General features: G+C 37.1%; 1 pseudogene; it reads left to right on the plus strand.

Annotated features, from left to right (window-relative positions):
- The first annotated feature begins 751 nt into the window (after nt 1–751).
- Nucleotides 752–5,264, plus strand: LOC111172639 (heterogeneous nuclear ribonucleoprotein A1-like; annotated as a pseudogene).
- The last annotated feature ends 7,112 nt before the right edge of the window (nt 5,265–12,376 follow it).

Consider the following 12,376-nt stretch of genomic DNA (forward strand, 5'->3'; position numbering starts at 1 on the left):
ACAAACAAAAGCTAAGAGAATTCAGCACCACCAAACCAGCTATATAACTAATGCTAAAGGAACTTCTCTAAGTGGGAAACACAAGAGAAGAAAACGACCTACAAAAACAAACCCAAAACAATTCAGAAAATAGTAAAAGGAACATATATATTGATAATTACCTTAAATGTGAATGGATTAAATGCTCCAATCAAAAGACACAGGGTTGCTGAATGGATACAAAAACAAGACCCATATATATGCGGTCTACAAGAGACCCACTTCAGACCTAGGGACACATACAGACTGAAAGTGAGGGGATGGAAAAAGATATTCCATGCAAATGGAAATCAAAAGAAAGCTGGAGTAGCAGTACTTATATCAGATACAATAGGCTTCAAAATAAAGAATGAGGCAAGGAAGGACACTACATAATGGTGAAGGGATCAATCCAAGAGGAAGATATAACTATTATAAATATATATGCACCCAATATAGGAGCACTGCAATACATAAGGCAAATGCTAACAGCTATAAAAGAGGAAATCGACAGTAACACAATAATAGTGGAGACTTTAACACCTCACTTACACCAATGGACAGATCATCCAGACAGAAAATTAATAAGGAAACACAAGCTTTAAATGACACAATAGACCAATGAGATTTAACTGATGTTTATAGGACATTCCATCCAAAAACAGCAGATTACACTTTCTTCTCAAGTGCACACAGAACATTCTCCAGGAGAGATCACATCTTGGGTCACAATTCAAGCCTTGGTAAATTTAAGTAAACTGAAATCATATCAATTATATTTTCCAATAACAACACTATGAGATTAGAAATAAATTACAGGGAAAAAACCCATAAAAAATACAAACACATGGAGGCTAAACAATACACTACTGAATAACCAAGAGATCACTGAAGAAATCAAAGAGGAAATCAAAAAACAAATGACAACAAAAACACATGGCAAATGACAACAAAAATGAGACAAATGACAACAAAAACATGACGACCTAAAACGAATGACAACAAAAACACGATGACCCAAAACCTATGGGATGCAGCAAAAGCAGTTCTAGGAGGGAAATTTATAGCAATATAATCCTACCTCAAGAAACAAGAAAAATCACAAATAAACAATCTAACCTTACACCTAAAGGAACTAGAGAAAGAAGAACAAACAAAACCCAAAGTTAGTAGAAGGAAAGAAATCATAAAGATCAGAGCAGAAATAAATGAACTAGAAACAAAGAAAACAATGGCAAAGATCAATAAAACTAAAAGCTGGTTCTTTGAGAAGGTAAACAAAATTGATAAACCACTAGCCAGACTCATCAGGAAAAAGAGGGAGAGGACTCAAATCAATAAAATTAGAAATGAAAAAGGGGAAGTTACAATGGACACCGCAGAAATACAGTATATCCTAAGAGACTACTACAAGCAACTCTATGCCAATAAAATGGACAACCTGGAAGAAATGGACAAATTCTTAGAAAGGTATAACCTTCCAAGACTGAACCAGGAAGAAATAGAAAATATGAACGGACCAATCACAAGTAATGAAATTGAAACTATGATTAAAAATCTTCCAACAAACAAAAGTCCAGGACCAGATGGCTTCACAGGTGAATTCTATCAATCATTTAGAGAAGAGCTAACATCTATCCTTCTCAAACTCTTCCAAAAATTGCAGAGGAAAGAACACTCCCAAACTCATTCTACTAGGCCACAATCACCCTGATACCAAAACCAGACAAAGATACAGCAACAACAACAAAATTACAGACCAATATCACTGGTGAATATAGATGCAAAAATCCTCAACAAAATACCAGCAAACAGAATCCAACAGCACATTAAAAGGATCATACACCATGATCAAATGAGATTTATCCCAGGGATGCAAGGATTCTTCAATATACACAAATCAATCAATGTGATATACCATATTAACAAATTGAAGAATAAAAACCATATGATCATCTCAATAGATGCACAAAAAGCTTTTGACAAAATTCAACACCCATTTATGATAAAAACTCTCCAGAAAGTGGGCACAGAGGGAACCTACCTCAACATAACAAAGGCCATATACAACAAACCAACAGCAAGCATCATTCTCAATGGTGAAAAACTGAAAGCATTTCCTCTAAGATCAGGAACAAGACAAGGAGGTCACCTCTCACCACTATTAGTCAACATACTTTTGGAAGTCCTAGCCCTGGCATTCAGAGAAGAAAATGAAATAAAAGGAATCCAAATTGGAAAAGAAGTAAAACTGTCACTGTTTGCAGATGACATGATACTATACATAGATAATCCCAAAGATGCTATCAGAAAACTACTAGAGCTAACCAATGAATTTGGTAAAGTTGCAGGGTACAAAATTGATGCACAGAAATCTCTTGCATTCCTATACACTAAGAATGAAAGGTCATAAAGAGAAATTAAGGAAACAATCCCATTCACCATTGCAACAAAAAGAATAAAACACCTAGGAATAAATCTACCTAAGGAGGTAAAAGACCTGTACTCAGAAAACTATAAGACACTGATGAAATTAATCAAAGATGACACAAACAGGTGGAGAGATATACTATGTTCTTGGATTGGAAGAATCAATATTGTGAAAATGCCTATACTACCCAAAGCAATCTACAGATTCAATGCAATCCCCATCAAATTACCAATGGTATTTTTAACAGAACTAGAACAAATAATCTTAAAATTTGTATGGAGACACAAAAGACCCCGAATAGCCAAAAGAATCCTGAGGGAATAAAACAGAGCTGGAGGAATCAGACTCCCTGACCTCAGACTATACTACAAAGCTACAGTAATCAAGACAATATAGTACTGGCACAAAAACAGAAATACAGATCAATGGAACAGGATAGAAAACCCAGAGATCAACCCACACACCTATGGTCAACTAATCTATAACAAAGGAGGCAAGGATATACAATGGAGAAAAGACAGTCTCTTCAATAAGTGGTGCTGGGAAAACTGGACAGCTACATGTAAAAGTATGAAGTTAGAACACTCCCTAACACCATACGCAAAAATAAACTCAAAATGGATTAAAGACCTACATGTAAGGCCAGACAGTATAAAACTCTTAGAGGAAAACACAGAAAGAACACTCTTTGACAGAAATCACAGCAAGATCTTTTTTGACTCACCTCCTAGGGTAATAGGAGTAAAAACAAAAATAAACAAATGTGACCTATTGAAACTTAAAAGCTTTTGCACAGCAAAGTAAACCATAAACATGACAAAAAGACAACCCTCAGAATGGGAGAAAATATTTGCAAATGATTCAACAGACTAAGGATTAATCTCCAAAATATATTAACAGCTCATGCAGCTCAATATTAAAAAAACAAACAACCCAATCCAAAAATGGGCAGAAGACCTAAATAGACATCTCTCCAAAGAAGACATACAGATGGTGAAGAGGCTCATGAAAAACTGCTCAACATCACTAATTATTAGAGAAATGCAAATCAAAACTACAATGAGGTATCACTTTTTACCAGTTAGAATGGGCATCATCAAAAAATATACAAACAACAAATGCTGGAGAGGGCGTGGAGGAAAGGGAACCCTCTGGCACTGCTGAGAATGTAAATTGATACAGCCACTATGGAGAACAGTATGGAGGTTCCTTAAAAAATTCAAATAGCTGGGCTTCCCTGGTGGCACAGTGGTTGAGAGTCTGCCTGCCAATGCAGGGGACACGGGTTCATGCCCCGGTCTGGGAGGATCCCACATGCTGCGGAGCAACTAGGCCCGTGAGCCATGGCCGCTGACCCTGCATGTCCGGAGCCTGTGCTCTGCAGCGGGAGAGGCCACAACAGTGAGAGGCCCACGTGCCGCAAAAAACAAACAAACAAACAAATTCAAATAGCTTTCTGCCCATAGACACCACCGAGTAAGCATCGTTGACGTCTCCCCCCTCCACTGTCGTCATGTCTAAGTCAGAGTCTCCCAAAGGGCCCAAACAGCTGCGGAAGCTCTTCATCGGAGGTTTGAGCTTTGAAACAACCGATGGGAGCCTGAGGAGCCATTGTGAGCAGTGGGGAGCACGCACAGACTGTGTGGTAATGAGGGATCCAAGCACCAGGCGCTCCAGAGGCTTCCGGGTTGTCATGTATGCTACTGTGGAGGAGGTGGGTGCGGCCATGAAGGCAAGGCCACACGAGGTGGATGGAAGAGTTGAGGAACCAAAGAAGGCCATCTCAAGAGAAGATTCTCAAAGACCTGGTGCCCACTTAACTGTGAAAAAGATTTTTGTTGGTGGCATTAAAGAAGACACTGAAGAACATCACCTAAGAGATTATTTTGAACAGTATGGGAAAATTGAAGTGACTGAAATTATGATCGACCAAGGCAGTGGCAAAAAAAGAGGCTTTGCTTTCGTAACCTTTGATGACCATGACTCCATAGACAAGACTGTCGTTCAGAAACACCACACTGTGAATGGCCACAATTGTGAAGTAAGGAAAGCCCTATCTCAGCAAGAGATGGCTAGTGCTTCATCCAGCCAAAGAGGTCAAAGTGGTTCTGGAAGCTTTGGTGGTCGTCGTGGAGGTGGTTTTGGTGGGAATGACAACTTTGGTGGTGGAGGAAACTTCAGTGGTTGAGGTGGCTTTGGTGGCAGCCGCGGTGGTGGTGGCTGTGGTGGCAGTGGGGATGGCTATAATGGATTTGGTAATGATGGGAGCAATTTTGGAGGTGGTGGAAGCTACAATGATTTTGGCAATTACAACAATCAATTTTCAAATTTTGGACCCATGAAAGGAGAAAACTTTGGAGTCAGAAGTTCTGGCCCCTATGGTGGTGGAGGCCAATACTTTGCCAAACCACGAAACCAAGGTAGCTATGGTGGTTCCAGTAGCAGCAGTAGCTATGGCAGTGGCAGGAGGTTGTAATTACTGCCAGGAAACAAAGCTTAGCAGGAGAGGAGAGCCAGGGAAGTGACAGGGAAGCTACAGGGTACAAGAGCTTTGTGAACTCAGCCAAGCACCATGGTGGCAGGGCCTAGCTTCTACAAAGAAGACATGTTTTAGACAGTACTCATGTGTATGGGCAAAAAAACTTGAGGACTGTACTTGTGACTAATCGTATAACAGATTATCTTAGTTTCTGTTTTGTGTAAAGTGTAAAGCATTCCAACAAAGGGTTCTAATGTAGATTTTTTTTTTTTTTGTACCCATGCTGTTGACTGCTAAGTGTAATGGTCTGATCATGACGCTGAATAAATGTGTCTTTTTATTAAATGTGCTGTGTAAAGTTAGTCTACTCTGAAGCCATTCTGGTAAACTATCCCAACAGTGTGAAGTTAGAATTCCTTCAGGGTGATGCCAGGTTCCATTCAAAATTTACTTACACCCTGCTTTGGTGGAGAAGCTATTGTCTTCAGAAACTTCGGTGTAGCTGAACTGACAGTTACTGTGTTGTGACCTGGAGTTCACTGTGAAAAGGGTCACCCAAGCAAAGTCATGGAGTTTTTTGGTTATTAATATGATTGTTGGCACATATCCTATGCAATATATCTAAATTGAATTATGGTACCAGATAAAGTTATAGGTGGGAATGAAGCTTGTGTATCATCCATTATCATATGTAATCAATAAATGATTTAATACCCTCTTCTTTGGAATGACAGCTGTATGGATTTGGGACTGGCAGAGCTTTGGACCTTCCCTACCCACTACCCCTGATAATGTTGAATGCTTCTATCACAATTCAAGTTCAAAACTCTGCCAGAGAATAGAAACCAGATGCTGGTTAATGCCACCCCATAAATCCACAAATTAGAAGTTTTCAGGAGACATTTTTAAACTGACCAGTACCAGTAAGGATTTTACTCTTAACACAAAAACAGGCTTACATTAAAGGAAAACTGTGGTTTCTCTTCTGGTTGGGTGGGTCTTTATATAGGTTTATGGAATGACACACTAGTAATTATCTATATGGAGATAAAAATTTGCTGATATGGTAAGGAACCATATTATCTACTTTAATTTATGCTAACTGCAGTTTTCCTTTAAATATGGCACAAGATGACACAACCATTCTAAAATGTTGTTTGTATAGAAAATGATTTCTAAAACTTTATAACAGTTTACTTAATATCCAAACACTGTTATTTGTACATAGCTTCCTTTGAGCCCTCCCTTTGGTGCCCTCAGTTTCAGTGCCATTGTACTTAGTAGGATAGAGATTTGTTTATCACTAGGGAAAAAAAATTAAAATAGAATTACCATATGACCCAGCAATCCCACTACTGGGCATATACCCGGAGAAAACCATAATTCAAAAAGAGTCATGTACCACAATGTTCACTGCAGCTCTATTTACAATAGCCAGGACGTGGAAGCAACCTAAGTGTCCATCAACAGATGAATGGATAAAGAAGATGTGGCACATATATACAATGGAATATTAGTCATAAAAAGGAACGAAATTGGGTCATTTGTAGAGATGTGGATGGACTTAGAGACTGTCATACAGAGTGAATTGAGTCAGAAAGAGAAAAACAAATATTGTATATTAACGCATATATGTGGAATCTAGAAAAACAGTACAGATTAACTGGTTTGCAAGGCAAAAATAGAGACACAGATGTAGAGAACAATGTATGGACACCAAGGAGGGAAAGCAGGTTGGGGTGGTGGTGGTGGTGGTGGTGGTGGTGGGATAAATAGGGAGATTAGGATTGACATATACACACTAATACGTATAAACTAGGTAACTAATAAGATCTCCTGTATAAAAACAGAGAAATAAAATTAAATTTAAATAAATACAAGATCTATGGGATAATACAAAGCATGCCAATTTACACATAATAGGGGCTCCAGAGGAAGAAGGAGAGAGAGAAGGGAATCAAAAATGTATTTAAGGGGCTCCCCTGGGGGTGCAGTGGTTAAGAATCCACCTGCCAATGCAGGGGACACAGGTTTGAGCCCTGGTCTGGGAAGATCCCACATGCTGCGGAGCAACTAAGCCTGTGCGCCACAACTACTGAGCCTGCATGACACAACTACTGAAGCCCGTGCACCTAGAGCCTGTGCTCTATAACAAGAGAACCCACCACAATGAGATGCCCATGCACTGCAATGAAGAGTAGCCCCCACTCTCCGCAACTAGAGAAAGCCCACACAGCAACGAAGACCCAACGCAGCCAATAAATAAATAAATTCGTTAATTAATTTAAAAAAAACACTTAACTTCAAAAAATGTATTTAAGAAATTATGGCTGAAAAATTTCCAAACCTAAAGATGGAAACAGATATTCAGGTGCAGGAAGCACAGAGTATCCCAAACAAGATGACCCCAATTAGACCCACACCAAGATATATCATAATTAAAATAGCAACAGTTAAAGAGAGAATTCTAAAGGCAGCAAGAGAAAAACAAAGAGTCAATTACAAGGAAACCCACATAAAGCTATTAGACAATTTCTCTGCAGAAGCTGTGCAGACCAAGTCCTGAAAGGGAAAAACGGGCAACCTAGGATATTCTACCCAGCAAGATTATCATTTAGAATAGAAGAAGAGATAAACAATTCCTCAGACAAGCAAAAGCTAAAAGAATTCAACAATACTAAACCTACCCTAAAATAAACATTGAAGGGTCTTATCTAAATAGAAAAGAAACAAAAATCTACAGGAAAGGGAAAAATCATAATAGGAAAGGCAAATATATAGTCAGGACTAAAGATCACTTAGATAAGCCAGGACATAGATTAAAAAAACATCCAAAAATTTTGTAAAAGTAATTGTAAGTACAATTAAAATCAAAACAATAAACATACAGATGTAAAATAGGACATCAAAATTACAAAAGTGGGAGAGGAGAGTTAAAAATGTAGATTTTTAGAATGTGCTTGAACTATTATGACTATCAGTCTAAAGTAAGTAGATACAGTTATGGGTCAACATACCTGAAAACCAGGGAAACCACAAATCAAAAACATACAATAGTTCACAAAAACCAAAAAGAAAGGAACTCAAGCATACTACAAAAGAAAATCATCAAACCACAAAAGGACAAACAAAAAGAAGAAGAATGGAACAAAGAACCACAAAAACAACTGGAAAACAAGGAATAAAATGGCAATAAGTACATAACTATCAATGATTACTTTAAATGTCAATGGGCTAAATGCTCCAATCAAAATGGATAGAGTGGTAGATTGGATAAAAAAATAAAGCAAGAACCTACGCTATGTTTCCTATAAGAGACTCACTTCAGGTTGAAAGACACCCACAGATTGAAAGTGAGCAGATGGAAAAATATACTTCACGCAAATGTAAACAACAAGAAAGCAGGGGTAGCAATAATCATATCAAACTAGTAGACCTTAAAACAAAGTCCATAAAGAAAGACAAAAAAGGACATTATATAATAATAAAGGGATCAATACAATAAGAGGTTATTACAGTTGTTAACATATATGCACCAATATAGCAGCACTTAATATATAAAACAAATACTAACAGACATAAACGGAAAAACTGACAGGAGTACAGTAAGAGTAGGAGACTTTAACATCCCACTGACATCAACAGACAGATCTTTAGAAAGAAAATCAATAAGGCAACAGAGGTCCTAAATGATACAATAGACCAGTTGGACTTAAATGATATCTACAGGACACTACATCCAAAAAAACCCCCAGAATACACATTCTTTTCACGCTTGCATAGAACATTCTCTAGGATAGAACACACACTAAGTCACAAAACAAGCCTCAACAAATTTATATCAAGCATTTTCTTCCAACCACAATATGAAACTAGAAATCAACTATAGAAAGAAAAATGAGAAAAGAACAAACACGTGGAGACTAAACAATATGCTACTAAAAAACCAATTGATCACTGATAAAATCGAAGAGGACCAGAAAATACCTTGAGACAAATGACAATGAAAACTCAGCTTAACAAAATCTGTGAGATGCAGCAAAAGCAGTTCTAAGAGAGAAGTTCATAGTGAAACAGGTCTTCCTCAAGAAACAAGAAAAATCCCAAATAAACCACCTAACCTACCACCTAAAAGAATTAGGAAAAGAAGAACAAACAAAACCAAAGTCAGCGGAAGAAAGGAAATAATAAAGATCAGAGAGGAAATGAATAAAATAGAGATTAAAAGACAATAGAAAAGATCAATAAAACAAAGATCTGAGTTTTTTGAAAGATAAACAAAATCAACAAGCCCCTAGCCAGGATCACCAAGAAGAAAAGAGAGAGGACTCAAATAAATAAAATAAGAAATTAAAGAAGCGGAATAATTACTGATACCACAGAAATATAAAAAATAAGGGAATACTATGACCAGTTATATGCCAACAAATTGGACAACCTAGAAGAAATGGACAAGTCTGTAATTAAAAAAAAAACCAAAAACCTCCAAGCAACAAAAGGCCAAGACTGGATGGCTTCACAGGGGAATTCTACCAAATATACAAAGAAAAATGTATACCTATCGTTCTCAAACCATTTCAAAACTCTGAGGAGGAGGGAACACTCCCAAAGTCATTTGATGAAGCCACCATCACCTGGACACCAAAACCAAAGACACTACCAAAAAGAAAATTACAGGCCAATATCTTTGATGAATATAGATGCAAAAATCCTCAACAAAACATTAGCAAAGTGAATCCAACAATACATAAAAAGGATCGTACACCATGATCAAGTTGGATTCGTCCCAGGGTCTCAAGCATGTTTTAACATAGACAAATCAGTCAATGTGATACACCACATTAAAGAAAGGAAAGACAAAAATCACATCATCATCTCAATGGATGCAGAAAAAGCACATGATAAAATTCAACATTCATTCTGATAAAAACTCTCATCAAATTGGGTGTAGAGGGAACATTTCTCAACATAATAAAAGCCATTATGGTAAACCCACAGCCAACATAATACTCAATGGTAGAAAGCTGAAAACCTTCCCGCTAAATTCAGGAAGAAGACAAGGATGCCCACTCTCACCACTTCTATTCAACATAGTACTGGAAGTCCTACTCACAGAAGTCAGACAAGAGAAAGAAATAAAAGTTATCCAAAATGGAAGGCAAGTGTAAAACTGTCATGATTTGCAGATGACATGATACTCTGTAATAAAAACCCGACGACCCAAGTGCCCATTAACAGACGGTTGGTTTAAGAAGATGTGTATGTATATACACATACATATATATGGAATAATTACTCAGCTATAAAAAAGAATGAAATATTGTCATTTGCAGCAACATGGATGAACCTAGAGAATATCATACTAAATGAAGAAAGTCAAAGAGAGAAAGACAAATATTATATGGTATCACTTATATGTGAAATCTAAAAAAGAAAAATACAATGAATCTATATACAAAACAGAAACAGACTCACAGACATAGGAAAAAAAACTTATGGTTACCAAAAGGGAAAGGGAGGGTGGGGACTGATAAATTAGGAGTATGGGATTATAGATTCAAACTAATATGTTTAAAATAGAAAGGCAACAAGGATTTACTATAAGCACAGGAAACTATATTCAATATCTTGTAATAACCTATAATGGAAAAATAATCTGAAAAAGTACATTTATACATATATAAAATACTGAATCACTTTGCTGTACACCTGAAACTAATACAATATTGTAATTCAACAATTATTTCAATTTAATAAAGAAGCCAAATTATAGTGGGTCAAAGAGTAAATGAGAACTAATGGAAAGGAGAAAAGTCTTTAACAAGCTACAATATATACAGAGAAATAGACACATATCACACACAAAATGCAGTTATCACTAAGATATTTAGATATCTTAATTTTATAAGTAATGAAACCAATAGAACATTTAGGCTCCATGATTTTTTCTGTGTGCCTTTCAGACACCCTTTAAATTATCTGTGGTGTCTGATCTGCCTATGGTAGGCAGATGCATGTATTTAATATGAATTCTTCAATCTCATAAATGCTGTAATTCAATGTGGGATTTAATCTTAATTCCAAACCTTACTAGTTTCATGACCTTGGGTTATATGGTTTGTCCAGCGTCATACATCTAGTTTGTAAGGTAATTTGGGCTTTAAATTCAGATCTGACTCCAAAGCTCACATTCTTCATCATGGAGACTTCTGGTGAACATACTGACGTGTGAGTCGGCCCCCACTTTCATCAATGCCAGCATGACTTTGGTTTTTTCACATGAAGCTACCGACCCTTCCCTTCCACAGCACACAAAATGAGAGCTATTATGAGGAGAGACTGGATAGAGGTCCTTAGGTCAAGAATACGGCCAAGAGGCAGGAGTAAAAGCGTTAGTCTCCATATTCCTCAGGATGAGGGGTCCATCCCTTCCTCCTCGCTAACCATGCCCTTTCCCGAATTCCCAGCCAGCTGTAGCTGAGAAACAGATAACCTGTTATACAGAAAAGTTCTCCAGCAAAAGCCTGTGCGAAAGAAGAGTGTAATTAAGTGGTACCATTTATAGAAATCAATCACATGCAAACTTTACAGGCCACTCTATATTCATTGTGGAGGCCTTCCAGATGGCATCATCTGTGATAAGAAGAAGTATGTCAATTATGTCATTATCAGAGTGAAAAAATGTGTGGACAAAATAAAGCTCTAAATATTCCTTTGAAGTCAACCACTCGTTTTAAATGGTTTGGATGTATAATGTAGGGAAGTGTTTTTAATTGAAATAGAGTAAATAAGTTACTACAAAGGGTTTCAGAAGAAAAATGATTGTTATGCTAAACTTCTGCTATTTTTTAATGGGTTTTCCATGGCCATAGGCTTGCCTTCTTTGCATTTTCTTTTTTTCTTCTACTAGTGAAGAAACAAAAAATGACAGCAGCTAATGCCAAGTCCCTTTGAGCCATTGCTCTATAACAAAGCAATTTAGGGAGGCAGACAGAGGATGGAGTCAACTTTTATGAAAAAGTTGCTCATGTTTTCCTCTGATACAACTTTTCCATTCAGATGTTTTATGACAACTACAGTCTCTAAGGACTGACTAACTGCGAAGTTAAGACTGATATTTTACAATAAGACTTCCCTTATTACTTAATCACTGCAATCTGACAATAAAACCATCTGCCTATAATGGGCCAACTCCACAGACTGCACACGTCCAGAAAGCTGTATGTCTAAAAGGACTCATTGTTTTAACCTGGATGCAAAATTTTACTTTCAGACAGACTTTGAGTCTGAATTTTATGCCATCAGTGGGCTAAGACATTTTGCTATTTTTTCCCCACTATAGGCACCTTAAATTTAAAAAATCTGATTGGCTTTACATTAAATGATGAAAGAATCATCGTCAGAAGTGCTTGGGATGATACAGATTCTCGCATTTGATAATCTGTTCC

This window comes from Delphinapterus leucas, chromosome 16 (genome assembly GCF_059928025.1).
Source record: "Delphinapterus leucas isolate spDelLeu-1000000601 "Yukka" chromosome 16, BTC_Dleu_Yukka2, whole genome shotgun sequence".
In the NCBI taxonomy this organism is placed as follows: domain Eukaryota; kingdom Metazoa; phylum Chordata; class Mammalia; order Artiodactyla; family Monodontidae; genus Delphinapterus; species Delphinapterus leucas.